Source organism: Neofelis nebulosa, chromosome 9, assembly GCF_028018385.1.
Source record: "Neofelis nebulosa isolate mNeoNeb1 chromosome 9, mNeoNeb1.pri, whole genome shotgun sequence".
In the NCBI taxonomy this organism is placed as follows: Eukaryota; Metazoa; Chordata; class Mammalia; order Carnivora; family Felidae; genus Neofelis; species Neofelis nebulosa.
Genome location: NC_080790.1, coordinates 84565 through 96296, shown reverse-complemented (window position 1 = coordinate 96296; position 11732 = coordinate 84565). Strand labels below are relative to the sequence as shown.

Here is an 11732-nt window from a genome sequence, read left to right as displayed (position 1 = left end):
TTAGAGCGGAGTAAGTGAACAGAAGCTAGATTTAACAATTCCACTGAGTCAAGACTGTGACCGTCTTCTGCAGGCACATTTGAAATTTAAATATCACTGGCAACATCATATCAAGAGTTTTCAATAATTTCTGTTGCAAAAGAATGTTTTAAATGTGGGAAACAACCCTCTCACCCAAACACAAAATAAATGAAGCTGTCAAGGATTTCTCGTGCAGTAAGAGTTTGAAGCACTGAATTCATAAACTGCACTATTTTATATGTTTTCTTTTTGTACTTCAGTCTGTCTACTATGGACAAAAATGGAATAGCAACGTTTTAGGAAATCCACTAGATGTAGTTACTGAGTAACCTTGCTATGCAGTGAATATAAAAAGATATTTGTCTTTAAGAAAGACAACCCCTGCTGTTGGACTTATTTTTAGCAAAACAGAAGACACAGGAACTTGATGAACTAGAAATAGAACTCTAATGAGTAATGTAGATAATACTCAAATTCTGATTGTATCCAGCTCATATCTAGAAGAAGAGCCTTGTGGAATCAGAGCCATGGAAAGAACAAAACTGTTTTCATCCAACACCACCTAGAAGAGACAAGTTTGCAGGAAAGCACAGAAGGGTGCTGTGGAGTTCAGAATTGCCAGCTCACTATTTCTGACCTTTCAACGTCCAGAGTCAAGCATGCTTTTCGAAGTCCTCTTAGCCATTTTTTTTTTTAATTTAAGTTTATTTATTTATTTTGAGAGAGACAGAGACAGTGTGAGTGGGGAAGGGGCAGAGAGAGAGGGAGAGAGAGAGAGGGAGAGAGAGAGAGAGAGAGAGAGAGAATCCCAAGCAGGCTCCATGCTGTCAGTGCAGAGCCCGAAGGGGTCTTGAATTCCTGAAACCGTGAGATCATGACCTGAGCTGAAACGGACAGTTGGACACTTAACCAACTGAGCTACCCAGGCACCCCTCAAAGTCCTCTTAGCCATTTAAATAGATATCCTTTATACTCGTCAGTCAAATAATTCTAGAAATTTTAGGTAGGAAGACTTGTGAGGAAAATCTTTCAACTCTCTCCTTTAACAGAAGGCCAAGGGATTTGCCAAAGTCCTATAATTATTTAGAGACAAAGCTTGGTCTGCAAGCCATGTACAATCCTTCACGCAACTCTTTAGCAGAGGCCTCTCTTCTCATTCTCTAAGTTCTAGGCCATTAATGATGTTAACCAAAACTCAGTTAGAAGGACTCTTATTTATATAAGAGCAAAGAAGAGAAGGATAAGTAAATACTCTAACTTTCTGCTGAAAGAGACGATCTCTGGGGACTCTGGCACAGTCTCCCTTCAGTTAAGAAATCTCTTTTACACACAGCAAGTCACAGCAACCTGTGCTCATTTGATATTTTCCGGCTCTTGGTTACACTTGGGCACAGGCTGTGTGAGTCGGCCCGGAGTCGAAACTCCTTCCAGAATTGTGTCTTGTTTTCCTGTCTACATCCTATAAGATCCATAGTCTGTCATCTCTCCCGCACCTGACTCTACAATAGGCTCAGGATATGAATGTAAGTAAGACGTGGTCCCTGACCTCACAGGGGTTAGAATTCCATGCACTCAGTGAACAGTTATTGGCTTGAAGTAATTTAATTTCATCTTTGGACATTTTCTCACAAGACAGTAGAGTGGTTGAGAGAGACTTCTCTGGAGTTGGACCTCCTGGGGCTTAAATTCTGGTTCTTCCACTTCCTGTCAGTGCTACTTTGGGCATGTCCTGTATGGTCTCAGCTTCAGGTGTCCAGTAACTTTCAACAGCTTGTGGGCATTTTCCAAGTGCTGTACTTCTGTTTCTTCACTTCATCTTTGTTTCAGCTCTTTGAGGTAGGGGGTATTGTTATCCCCACCTTACAGATGAAGAAACTGAGGCTCCAAGGTTTTGAGCAAATAAAAGGGGCAGAATCTGAATGCTCTATGCTTCTAACCGCTGTTACACGGCCTTGAAGTAGAGAGCAGAAAGCAGCAACAGGTGACTGTGGGCACGAAGTGAAATGACTCACAGTAAACGTTCAGTGACACTTGTGCTGAGAGTAATTGTCAGACGTCGATGCTTCTCAGTCACTGGAAATTTCCTACGAAATCCTTCATCCATCCTGCAGGAGGCTTAGATCCTAACAGTTCACCTTGGTTTGGACCATCTTTCTTCAGAATGCTTCCTCTCTGCTCATTGCCTAATCTCGTGGTGTCCTGTTTCTGTCACAGTGCTAAATGGCATGGAAAGTTCCCGGACATTCTCCAAAGGGAACTGTGAGAGTTGACACTTGCTAAATGATAGATTTCTGCTCAGAACAAAATAAGGGCTGGGCTTCTTACTCACGATGCGTTGCAATCACAAATGTCGCTGGCAGAGGCAGAAGGGGCCTGTGTGCTCACAAAGGCACGTTTTTGTGGCTCATTGAAACAGGATATTTCATTTCATACTAAAATTGCCTATTCTCCGAAGAAGCGTCACACAGACTTTTTCTTTCTTACTGCAGTAAACACCTGTTTTGACACTTCCTTGGCCTGTGGTAAAACTGCTTTGTACTATGAGTGCTCAGGCTTTGACCTGCTGGGATGGCCTTCTCTGAGGCACCTCACTTCACCCACCTATGCTCCAGGTGTCCTGGTCTTGGTGGCCCAGGCAGGCTGTGTCCCTGGTGGCTGTAAGTCCTGCTGATTTCTGGCCACAGTCAACCTTGTGAAACTAAAGGCAAAACAAGGTATTTTCCCCACAGCAATTGTTTTTAAGTTTGTTTTTCAAAAGTGGCAATAGTTACAAAATATTGCTCAGGGCTAGTGCCTAGGTGTCAAACAAATGCCACCAGACCTGTGCCGTTAGAGAACAACTTGCCCTGGAAAGCATTAATGAATGTGGCCAATGTCTTTCTCTGAATTTATTCACTGAAATAATGGTAACTGTGTGAAAGCAGAGCTGATGTGCATCATTAGCTACAACCAAAAGGTACTACTATGTGGCAAGCCCTATGCTAAGCAGCTTTCAGCCCACACCTCATTCGGTCTGAAAAACAACCCGATCTTTCACTTCACCAGTGAGAGCCGAGAGGGTCTCTGGCGCTTACCTAGGTCCACACAAGAGAGGCACAGCCGTGCCAGCAAAGCCTGTGTTAACCACCTCTGCCCTGGCAAAGGCAAACACAGAGAACCAACAGAGGTTCTCTATGGTTAATAAAACTGGCAGAGGTATGGAGGGACAATAAAAAAAAACCAAAACAGCCTTATCCCTCCCCCCACCCCCACCCAGGCTGCTGACCATGTAGATTCTTCAGATTGGCTTTCCAAGACTTTTTAAAAACCTGTTTATATGCTTTTCACCTTTGGAGGTTTATGTCTCAACATGCGAACACCAGTTCTGATCATGTATTCAACCATCCATTTATTCATTCCTCCATTCATTTCTCAAACTTTTCTTGTGTCCCACGCCAAATGGCGTCCTGGGTGTGGGCATCGCAGACATGAGCGAGCAGTGGACGTCCCCCGTCTGAGCCACCGTTGCCTGGGCCACCTCCTGATTCTGCACATCTTCCCTCCTGCAGCTCCCTGCTGGGGTCACCCTGTTGACAGCTCTAGACTCTGGTGGTCTACTTCCTTGACTGCGCTTTCTTCTGTCTTCTACTGGATAACTTTTACTTATTTTATCTCCTTCTCCTCAGCTGGGGGTTCCCTTAGGAAACTGTCCATGACTGCCTCCTCACTCTTACCTCGGTTCACATGTGTACCTTTCTTGGAACCAACCTTCACCACAACACACCCCGAATGAGGCTGTGATTGCCTCCCTGGTTGACTGTCCCCCACTGCAGAGACTGTGCCTTCTTGAGCAGACAGAGCCTGAGAACTTAGTGGAGCTCATGGAATGTAGTGAAAACCAAATACCTGGTTATTGAATGAATGTTTCGGTTCTCATCTGTGCCCCGATTGCTGGCCTTCCTGAAGCTTGCTTGCTTGTTCAACTCTAATTTCTGTGACCTATTAAATTTCCCTCCAATCTCTTTTCCCGCACCACTCTACCTCTCTTTCTTTCTCTCTTTCCAACCCTTCCCATCCAAATCCTGACTTTATCACTTACCAGATCTGTGATGTAAGGCAAGTTGCTTCTCTGAGCCTCCTATTCTCACTTATGAGATGGGAACCATAAGAGCACCTAACTCATAAACATCACTGTCAGGGTGAATGAGGCCAGGCACATGGAACACTCACCAAGTAGCCTAAGGCAGGCACTAGTACATGTGAGCTCCAATTATAAGGCTACTATCTTGGAAGAATCCAAATTAAGAACTATTTGGGGATTCCAGGTGAGGAATGTAGCTCTAGTGAACTACATTTACTTTCTACTGAAAAGCAGTCCTCCAAACTTCAGAAAATGGTCTTCTTCAGAAAACCCAAGCCCATGACTCCAGAGGAATTTGCATGGAGCAAGAGACCCAGAGAAGCCCCTGCTTGTTCAGTCCTGTTACCAAATGAATCCTTGCACCAGTGGGGTGAAGCTGCCATGGCCTGGATCACCTTGCTTCTGCTGGAACGTCTGTTACCCACAGACCTCTCAATGGTGCTGAATATTTTGAAATCTACAAAATACTTTAGGAATAGTGTGACCAAATAATTTGTTGTCTAAACCAGGAGACTTTAGAAAGTGAAAGAGGCCACACGGATAATTACACTTAAGACAACAGATATAAATGGGGACTCTCTGGGTAAACCAGCTTGTATGATCTTACCTTCAGCTGCCAGCTTTCTGTCTTGGTGATAAGACGTCATAGCTCCTAATGCCCAAGTGATTTCTCCTCAAGTAAACTACACTCAGCTGTTAGATTTTTTTCTCTTATCACTAATCTTCCAGTTTACAAGACACACCAAGCAGGATTACCAAATTTAATTATTGGGAATGATAAAGGCGAGATAATGCTTTGCCAACACATTAATTAGCTATTCAATAAGCACAAGCAAAATTTGTTCTAGTCACCAGGTAGCAAGCAAACGGAACTTTGCATGGAAAGTAGTGTCCACTTCCATATAGTGAATACTCACCACTGCATTCATGGCAGGGATACCTGAGCGCTAATTCAACTCTACCACTTTGTCACTGCAAAATGTTAATATATTTGAAAAATGTTTAAGTTTATTTCTTTATTTTGAGGGAGAGAGGGAGAGAGACCGTGTGTGTGCACACCAGTGGGGGAGGGGCAGAGAGAGAAGGAGAGTCCCAAGCAGTCTCTGTGCTGTCAGCTCAGAGTCTGATGCAGGGCTTGATCTCCCAAAGGGTGAGATCATGACCTGAGCCAAAATCAACAGTCAGATGCTTAACCAATGGAGCCACCTAGGCGCTCCTGTATTTGAAATTGTTTGCAGCCTTGGACACTAGCCTTCAGGGTAGACACAGGCTGTCTGTTGGCCAATGGGGGGAGATGCTGGTCCTAAATTGCAGCAGACCTTGCCGTGTGTCTCCCAGTCTGTCCCAGCAGGGTTCAGAGCTGAGTGACCATGGTATTTCAGTTTCCTGACTCTAAGTGGCAGGATTGTCCTGTGTTGGTGACTCTCAAACCTGGGTGCTTATTTGAACCAAAGTCGGATGCTTAACCAACTGAGCCACCCAGATGCTCCATCTTTCCATTTTTAAAGATAAAGCCAACATGTCCAGCACTACCTTCACACAAGGTGATTGTCCGTTCAGAGGGCCTGTCCTGGAATCTGTTCGGAGGGCCTGTCCTGGAACATCCTGGACAGTCAGTTTCAAAGAACATGCTGAATCAGAAACCCAGATCTGGAATTTGTTTTTTAAAAAATAAACTCATTGGTAATTAATGATTAGCTTATTTTGGAATCATCAACTAAACAATATCAGAGTTCTGATTCAGTCCTAAAATGTTGGAATTCCTGATAGGACAAGTAAGTAATAGAGAAAATATCAGGATATCTGAGGTAGAAATAGATATTCTTCCCCTTTACAGTATTATAAATAAGTAGAAATTGTTCCCAGAAGCCTGACTTGTACCAGATACTTCAGGACTTAAAATTACCTCTCAGGTTTGAAATAATTCCACGGCAGCAAATTTTAAAGATGGTGGCATCCAGTGGAAAGTATGGGCGAGAAGAGGAGACTTTTGCTGCCCAGTAAGGCTCTACCAAGGTTATGTGAACAACGACAATTCACATCTAAACTATCATATAAACAAAACAGTTTAGGGAAGGTATAGTGAACAGAAGATTGGGATTTCAGATTTTTGGAAATCCTTGTCTGACACTCCAACAATTCCTTAGACACCATGTTCTTACCTTCAGTCTAACAGCAATTAGGTCGTTAGACCGGCTAAGAATGTGTTCAAATACTTTGAGGACTTTGCTGTTGACTACTCTTATGGTAGGAGAAACATGCATATAAAGTAGCTTCTTTGCAAGAAAACCATTAGTTAATACTCAGGAGAAGTTTTCTTGGTTGTGTTAGTTTTAGCAATTTCAAAAGTATGTGAATGACAGAACAATAGAACCCTAGACTAGATTATACCAGGAACGTGTGTGTGTGTGTGTGTGTGTGTGTGTGTATGAAATATGGAAGCACATGCCGGGAAAGTAGCTCAAAGTAGCTCAAAGTAGAATAGTGGATCAGGAAAAGCTAAGTTATTTTTTTTAAACTTTATACATATTTAATTAAAATGGAATAGGCATAAACCAAAAAGAAAAAAAAATAGGATAAAGAGTCACTACCGTTTTGTTTGCTTCCATTGTGCCATGATTTTTTTTTAAGTTTATTTAATTTTGAGAGAGAGAGAGAGAGAGAGAGAGAGAGGGAGAGAGTGCGCATGAGCGGGGGAGGGGCAGAGAGGCAGACAGAGAATCTGAAGTAGGCTCCAGGCTCTGAGCTGTCCACACAGAGACTGACTCAGAGCTCAAACCCATGAGCCATGAGACCTGAGCCAAAGTTGGACACTAACCAACTGAGCCACCCAGGCACCCCTCCTCGACTGTGCCATGATTTTTAAACCTCAGGAATGGTGTGATCCATCAGGCTTTTCATAATGCTTGGTGCCATCCATTTAATAATATAAAATGGATATTGTATTTGAATAATATATTCAAAGACAAAAGTAGGCATGGTTGTAATAGTAACTATAGTCTCAGATGTTTGCAGTTTGCAAACCATATGTTTGCAGTTTGAGAGTCCTTCAACCCAATGACATTGTACCCACCAACTTCACAGATGCTGTGTTCTGTGAGAAGACCGATTCTGGCTGCCGAACTATCTTTCACTATGGGTGTTATCTTTCCATTTTTATTTTTATTAGTTTTTAAATGTTTATTTATTTTTGAGAGACAGAGCACGAGCAAGGGAGGGGGCCGAGAGAGAAGGAGATACAGAATCCGAAGCAGGTTCCAGGCTCTGAGCTGTCAGCACAGAGCTCGACATGGAGCTCGAACTCACGAACCCTGAGATAGTGACCCGAACCAAAGTCGGATGCTTAACAGACTGAGCCACCCAGATGCTCCATCTTTCCATTTTTAAAGATAAAGCCAACATGTCCAGTACTACCTTCACACAAGGTGATTGTCCGTTCAGAGGGCCTGTCCTGGAATCTGTTCGGAGGGCCTGTCCTGGAACATCCTGGACAGTCAGTAATCTTCTCTCAAAGGCCTTGTGCTTCATCATGCTCCAGCCTCTGCACAGTTTTCCAAGCTGATCTGGAGTACGTGGTCTCCAAATCTCAGACCAACCAATCAGGCAGGAGATTTTGCCTGGACCAGCTGAACAAATACACCATTATTACTGATATTATTACTGATTTAAGCCTGAGCCTAATTTCTCCATCTTGGTCCTTACACAAAATGACTTCCCCAAACCCATGCTTTACTTATGCTCCACAAAGTCCAACATCGTTGCCAGTTATGGGAGCCCCCACATTCCTGCTGGAAGGTCTTGCTACCAGCTGCCCCTGATCTGATGCTCCAGGGACCAAGGCTCTATTTGCAGGGATTTCTTCTTCATTAAAACTCAGGCCCACGTACCAAGAGAGCTCCAGTTGCGCTCGGTAAAGAGATTTCCCTCTTGGAGATGGGAGCAGAAGCTTCAGATGAAATTGCTGGTTTGGCAGCATTTGCAGAAAAGGCAGCTTGAGCCCGAATTACTTTGCCTACTTTCAGGTCTTCAAGAGATGGCTACAGAGACATTTTTGCAGGACTTTTCTAGGCCCCAAGGACCTGCTCTCTGCCACCACCTCCCAGTAGCTGGTGCAGACTTCCATGAGCAGATGAGAGAAGAGCCACACCTATTGTTGGTTTTGAAAAAATCTTTCGAACTTACTGGAAGTAATTCGAGAAAACCAGAACTTGAAGACATTAATTACAGGTATACACTGTGTGAGTCCAAATGTTCAGTTCTTAGAATTTAAAATAATTCACTACATTTACAATTAAATTAATTAATTAATTAATTAATAATAATTAAGTCTATATGTATTAAGTGTTAAATGAATATTTGATATTTTTAAAAAGTACACCATAGTTTATTTCAATTGTGTGGATATAGCATAAACATGGCAATAACCTAAATGTTTATTAGAAGGTTGGGTGGTAAACATGGGTCAAATCCTTAGTAGGATGGAGTACATCCATTAAAATACAACAAAATAGATTTATATTTATGTATAATAGAAACATTTAAATAACATACTTTAAGTTAAAAATCAGGCTACAGAACATCTTTTATGCTATAATCTCACTTTTATTCAATTATACATTCTATCTAAGCTCATAAAGAGATCTAGAAATTTATTCTCTCAAATGTTTGTGATGTTTGCCCCTGGAGAAAAATCACCACTGCATCTGAATAAATTGACTGTCTCAAACTTTACAGTATGTTACAATGGGCACATGTTTCATAAACACACTCAAGGGTCTGATCTCATGCACAAAAGACTGTGACACAGGTTGTGCCTCTCTGCTGAGGCCACGGCCACAGGAGCTGAGTTTACATGTATGCTTGCAAGATGATGCTGGCTGTCACGGAGAGCTGTACAATGGGATGTCTACTGATTCAGCCGCTTTTAGGTAGCATCTCCTGGGTCTGGAATGACTCAGGGAGTCAGTACAAGGAGTGGACTAGTATGTAACCCATGAACCTGTATCCAGGTTGGCAGCCTGGGAAAGGGAAGACAGCACCAAGGCTCCCTTTCGTGTCACCAGAGCTGCCTGACTGCCTTCTTATGGCTTGTAAAGCAGCTGTTACTTCCTATTTTAAAGTGAGCCAAAGAGAGGAAGACAGATTCAGAGGCTCATATGGAAAGCATCCTTGGCCCATGTATGTTGGACTAGTGTGAACAGGGTCTCTGAGATGAACAGGTATCTTCTGACATTTGAGGTGAGTCACCTGCATATAGGTATGTGCAGGTATATAGGTCATATCTTGCCTTATGTGCTTGAGTATTTCGACTTAAAATTCCCATAGTGTGACCCACCAAAGACTTAATTTACAGAGCGTTTCAAAACCACATTGTTACAGTTGTCTGTTAGGATACTTTCAATGAAAATGACCACCTAGCATTTATTTTATGGGAAATTACACTTTCATGCTTATAAATGCAAGTATCTTAAATGATAGTTCTCATGGTTGCAAATCGTCATAGGAAAAATATGTGCTGTAGGAGTGAAAACTTTACAAGCTGATTTGAAAATAGTTTGGCAGCTGGTATACAATTTCAACATAGCTTTAATCAAAAAATATGTTCTAACAAATTGGCAGGAAAACTTGAAGAGAGTAAGTCCCACAAACACGATGATCTGACCACAGTGCTTCAGTTCCCGTTGCTGGGAATTTCCCTCAAAGAAACAAGCAACAGTGTCAGAAGTCCTTTTGTCCACCTGAAGAAACAGGATAGCACAGTTTATGAGGCTTTGTTAGTTTGGCTTTCCTGGATTCAGCCATTTGATGGTCTGCAGCATTTCTATGTGCTGTTTTTATGTTGCATTAAATGGAATTTTTTCCATGCTTTTATGCATGTTTTTGTTTATATAGGAGTGGACACATCACACCTCTGACTCCAGGGTTGCTGGCTCAGAGATTCTCCACCTACCTGGAAGTGAGTTCATTCTTCCGGCAACTCTGTACTTCCCAAACCTATAATTACACAACTTAGAGTCATGTACAACCTTGGACCTGTAAGGGATGATCTATGTATTCTATTCTCATCCCAGCTTGTAACAGATACATGAAATAGGGCCCCAGAAAATCCTGAGTGTGCTCAGGTTTCCAGAGCCAAATCAGCAGTAGGGAAAACCAGAGACTGGGTTTCGGCTCCCAAGGCTGCAGTTTTCTTGGGTGGTTTCTTTTGTCATTGTTAGATCTCATTTTGACAGCTCATGTTTTTTTCTCTGTTCACCCAGTACAGCCGGAGGCTATTTAAAATGGATTCGTAGTAAATCGGAAAGACCGTTAAGTCATTCGAGATGACGCAAAATGAGAGAGACAAACGTGTACCCTGCTAAAGGGTTTTTCCCAAAACACTTCTAGCCCTATAACGATATTTGAAGTCTTGGTCTCCTCTTCTCTTCTCTGTGTCCATCCACCATGTTTGTCCTTTAGAGGCATAGCTGGGGGATGAAGAGCCCAAGCTCTATACACCTCTGTCTTCCCTTCACGTGGGCAGATTTGTTTGTACTAATCAAAAAAACATGCACATATATATTTATCTCTTTTGAGTTTACAACATTATGGTAATTTCTCTTCATTAGACCAATGTTTATATGATTTACAGCAATTGCCTTTAGCTCTGAGAACACTCTTCAGACACCCAAGCAAACATCAAAGAATCTGACTGTAATTCTACACTCAGTCGGCAGTAAATGCCCTGTTCCTATGTGTCCACAATGATGTATTTTGATGAGAATAAAGGTACACCATTTCAGATATCCGTCAGTTTCCAAATCACCACTGACCTACATTTAAGTGACTATGGATGCTCTTTCTTCTGTTAATAAGCTTCCTACCCTTATGTGTTAGATATAGAATGGGGGAAATTAGAAGTGGCAAACAGATTTAACAACTGTGATACTGGATGAAGCGGCCCAGATTTCAAATCCTGGAAGTATTTCCCTGAACTGGTGGTTGATAACCTCCAGAAACCAAACACTGGGTTCAAAGTAAGTCTACCATTGAACTCTTCATCCACATGTGACAGGCGGGGTGGTTCATTCTGCCACTTTTTAAAATGCTCCAATAGGGCATACCTCTGCACGTCTTTACTTTAGAGCCTCCAGTATACTCAGGAATATATGTCCGATTCGCTTATGCGCTCATTAGGATACTTCTCCCCAAAGAAACTGGGACATAACTCTCCGCTCCTTAGATGTGGGCTGTGTATGATGACCTTTTTCAACAACTGTACGAAAAGGGGGAAAAGATTAACTTTACAGTGAAGAAACCTGAAAAAAAATGACCTCATCCAGGTGATACAGGTTAACACCAACACAATGTCGTGTTGATCGAATGCACATGTGATGAAAATGGCACTTTACCCAACCACATAATCCCAGTCTAGTAATGAAAACTAGGCATATGGATTCCAAGTAAGTGGCATTGTACAAAATACCTGACCGTCATCCTCAAAACCACTGAGGTCATAAAAACAAGAAAAGTCTGAGAAACAGTCACAGCCAAGAGGAACTTAGGAAGACATTAGTACTGTGTAAGTTGATACTCTGAAATGAGGACTTTA

The 11732-nt window shown here is 42.3% G+C and overlaps 1 pseudogene; it reads right to left on the bottom strand.

Annotated features, from left to right (window-relative positions):
• Positions 1-7003: 7003 nt before the first annotated feature.
• On the bottom strand, positions 7004-8190 carry LOC131486147 (syntenin-1-like; annotated as a pseudogene).
• Positions 8191-11732: the final 3542 nt, after the last annotated feature.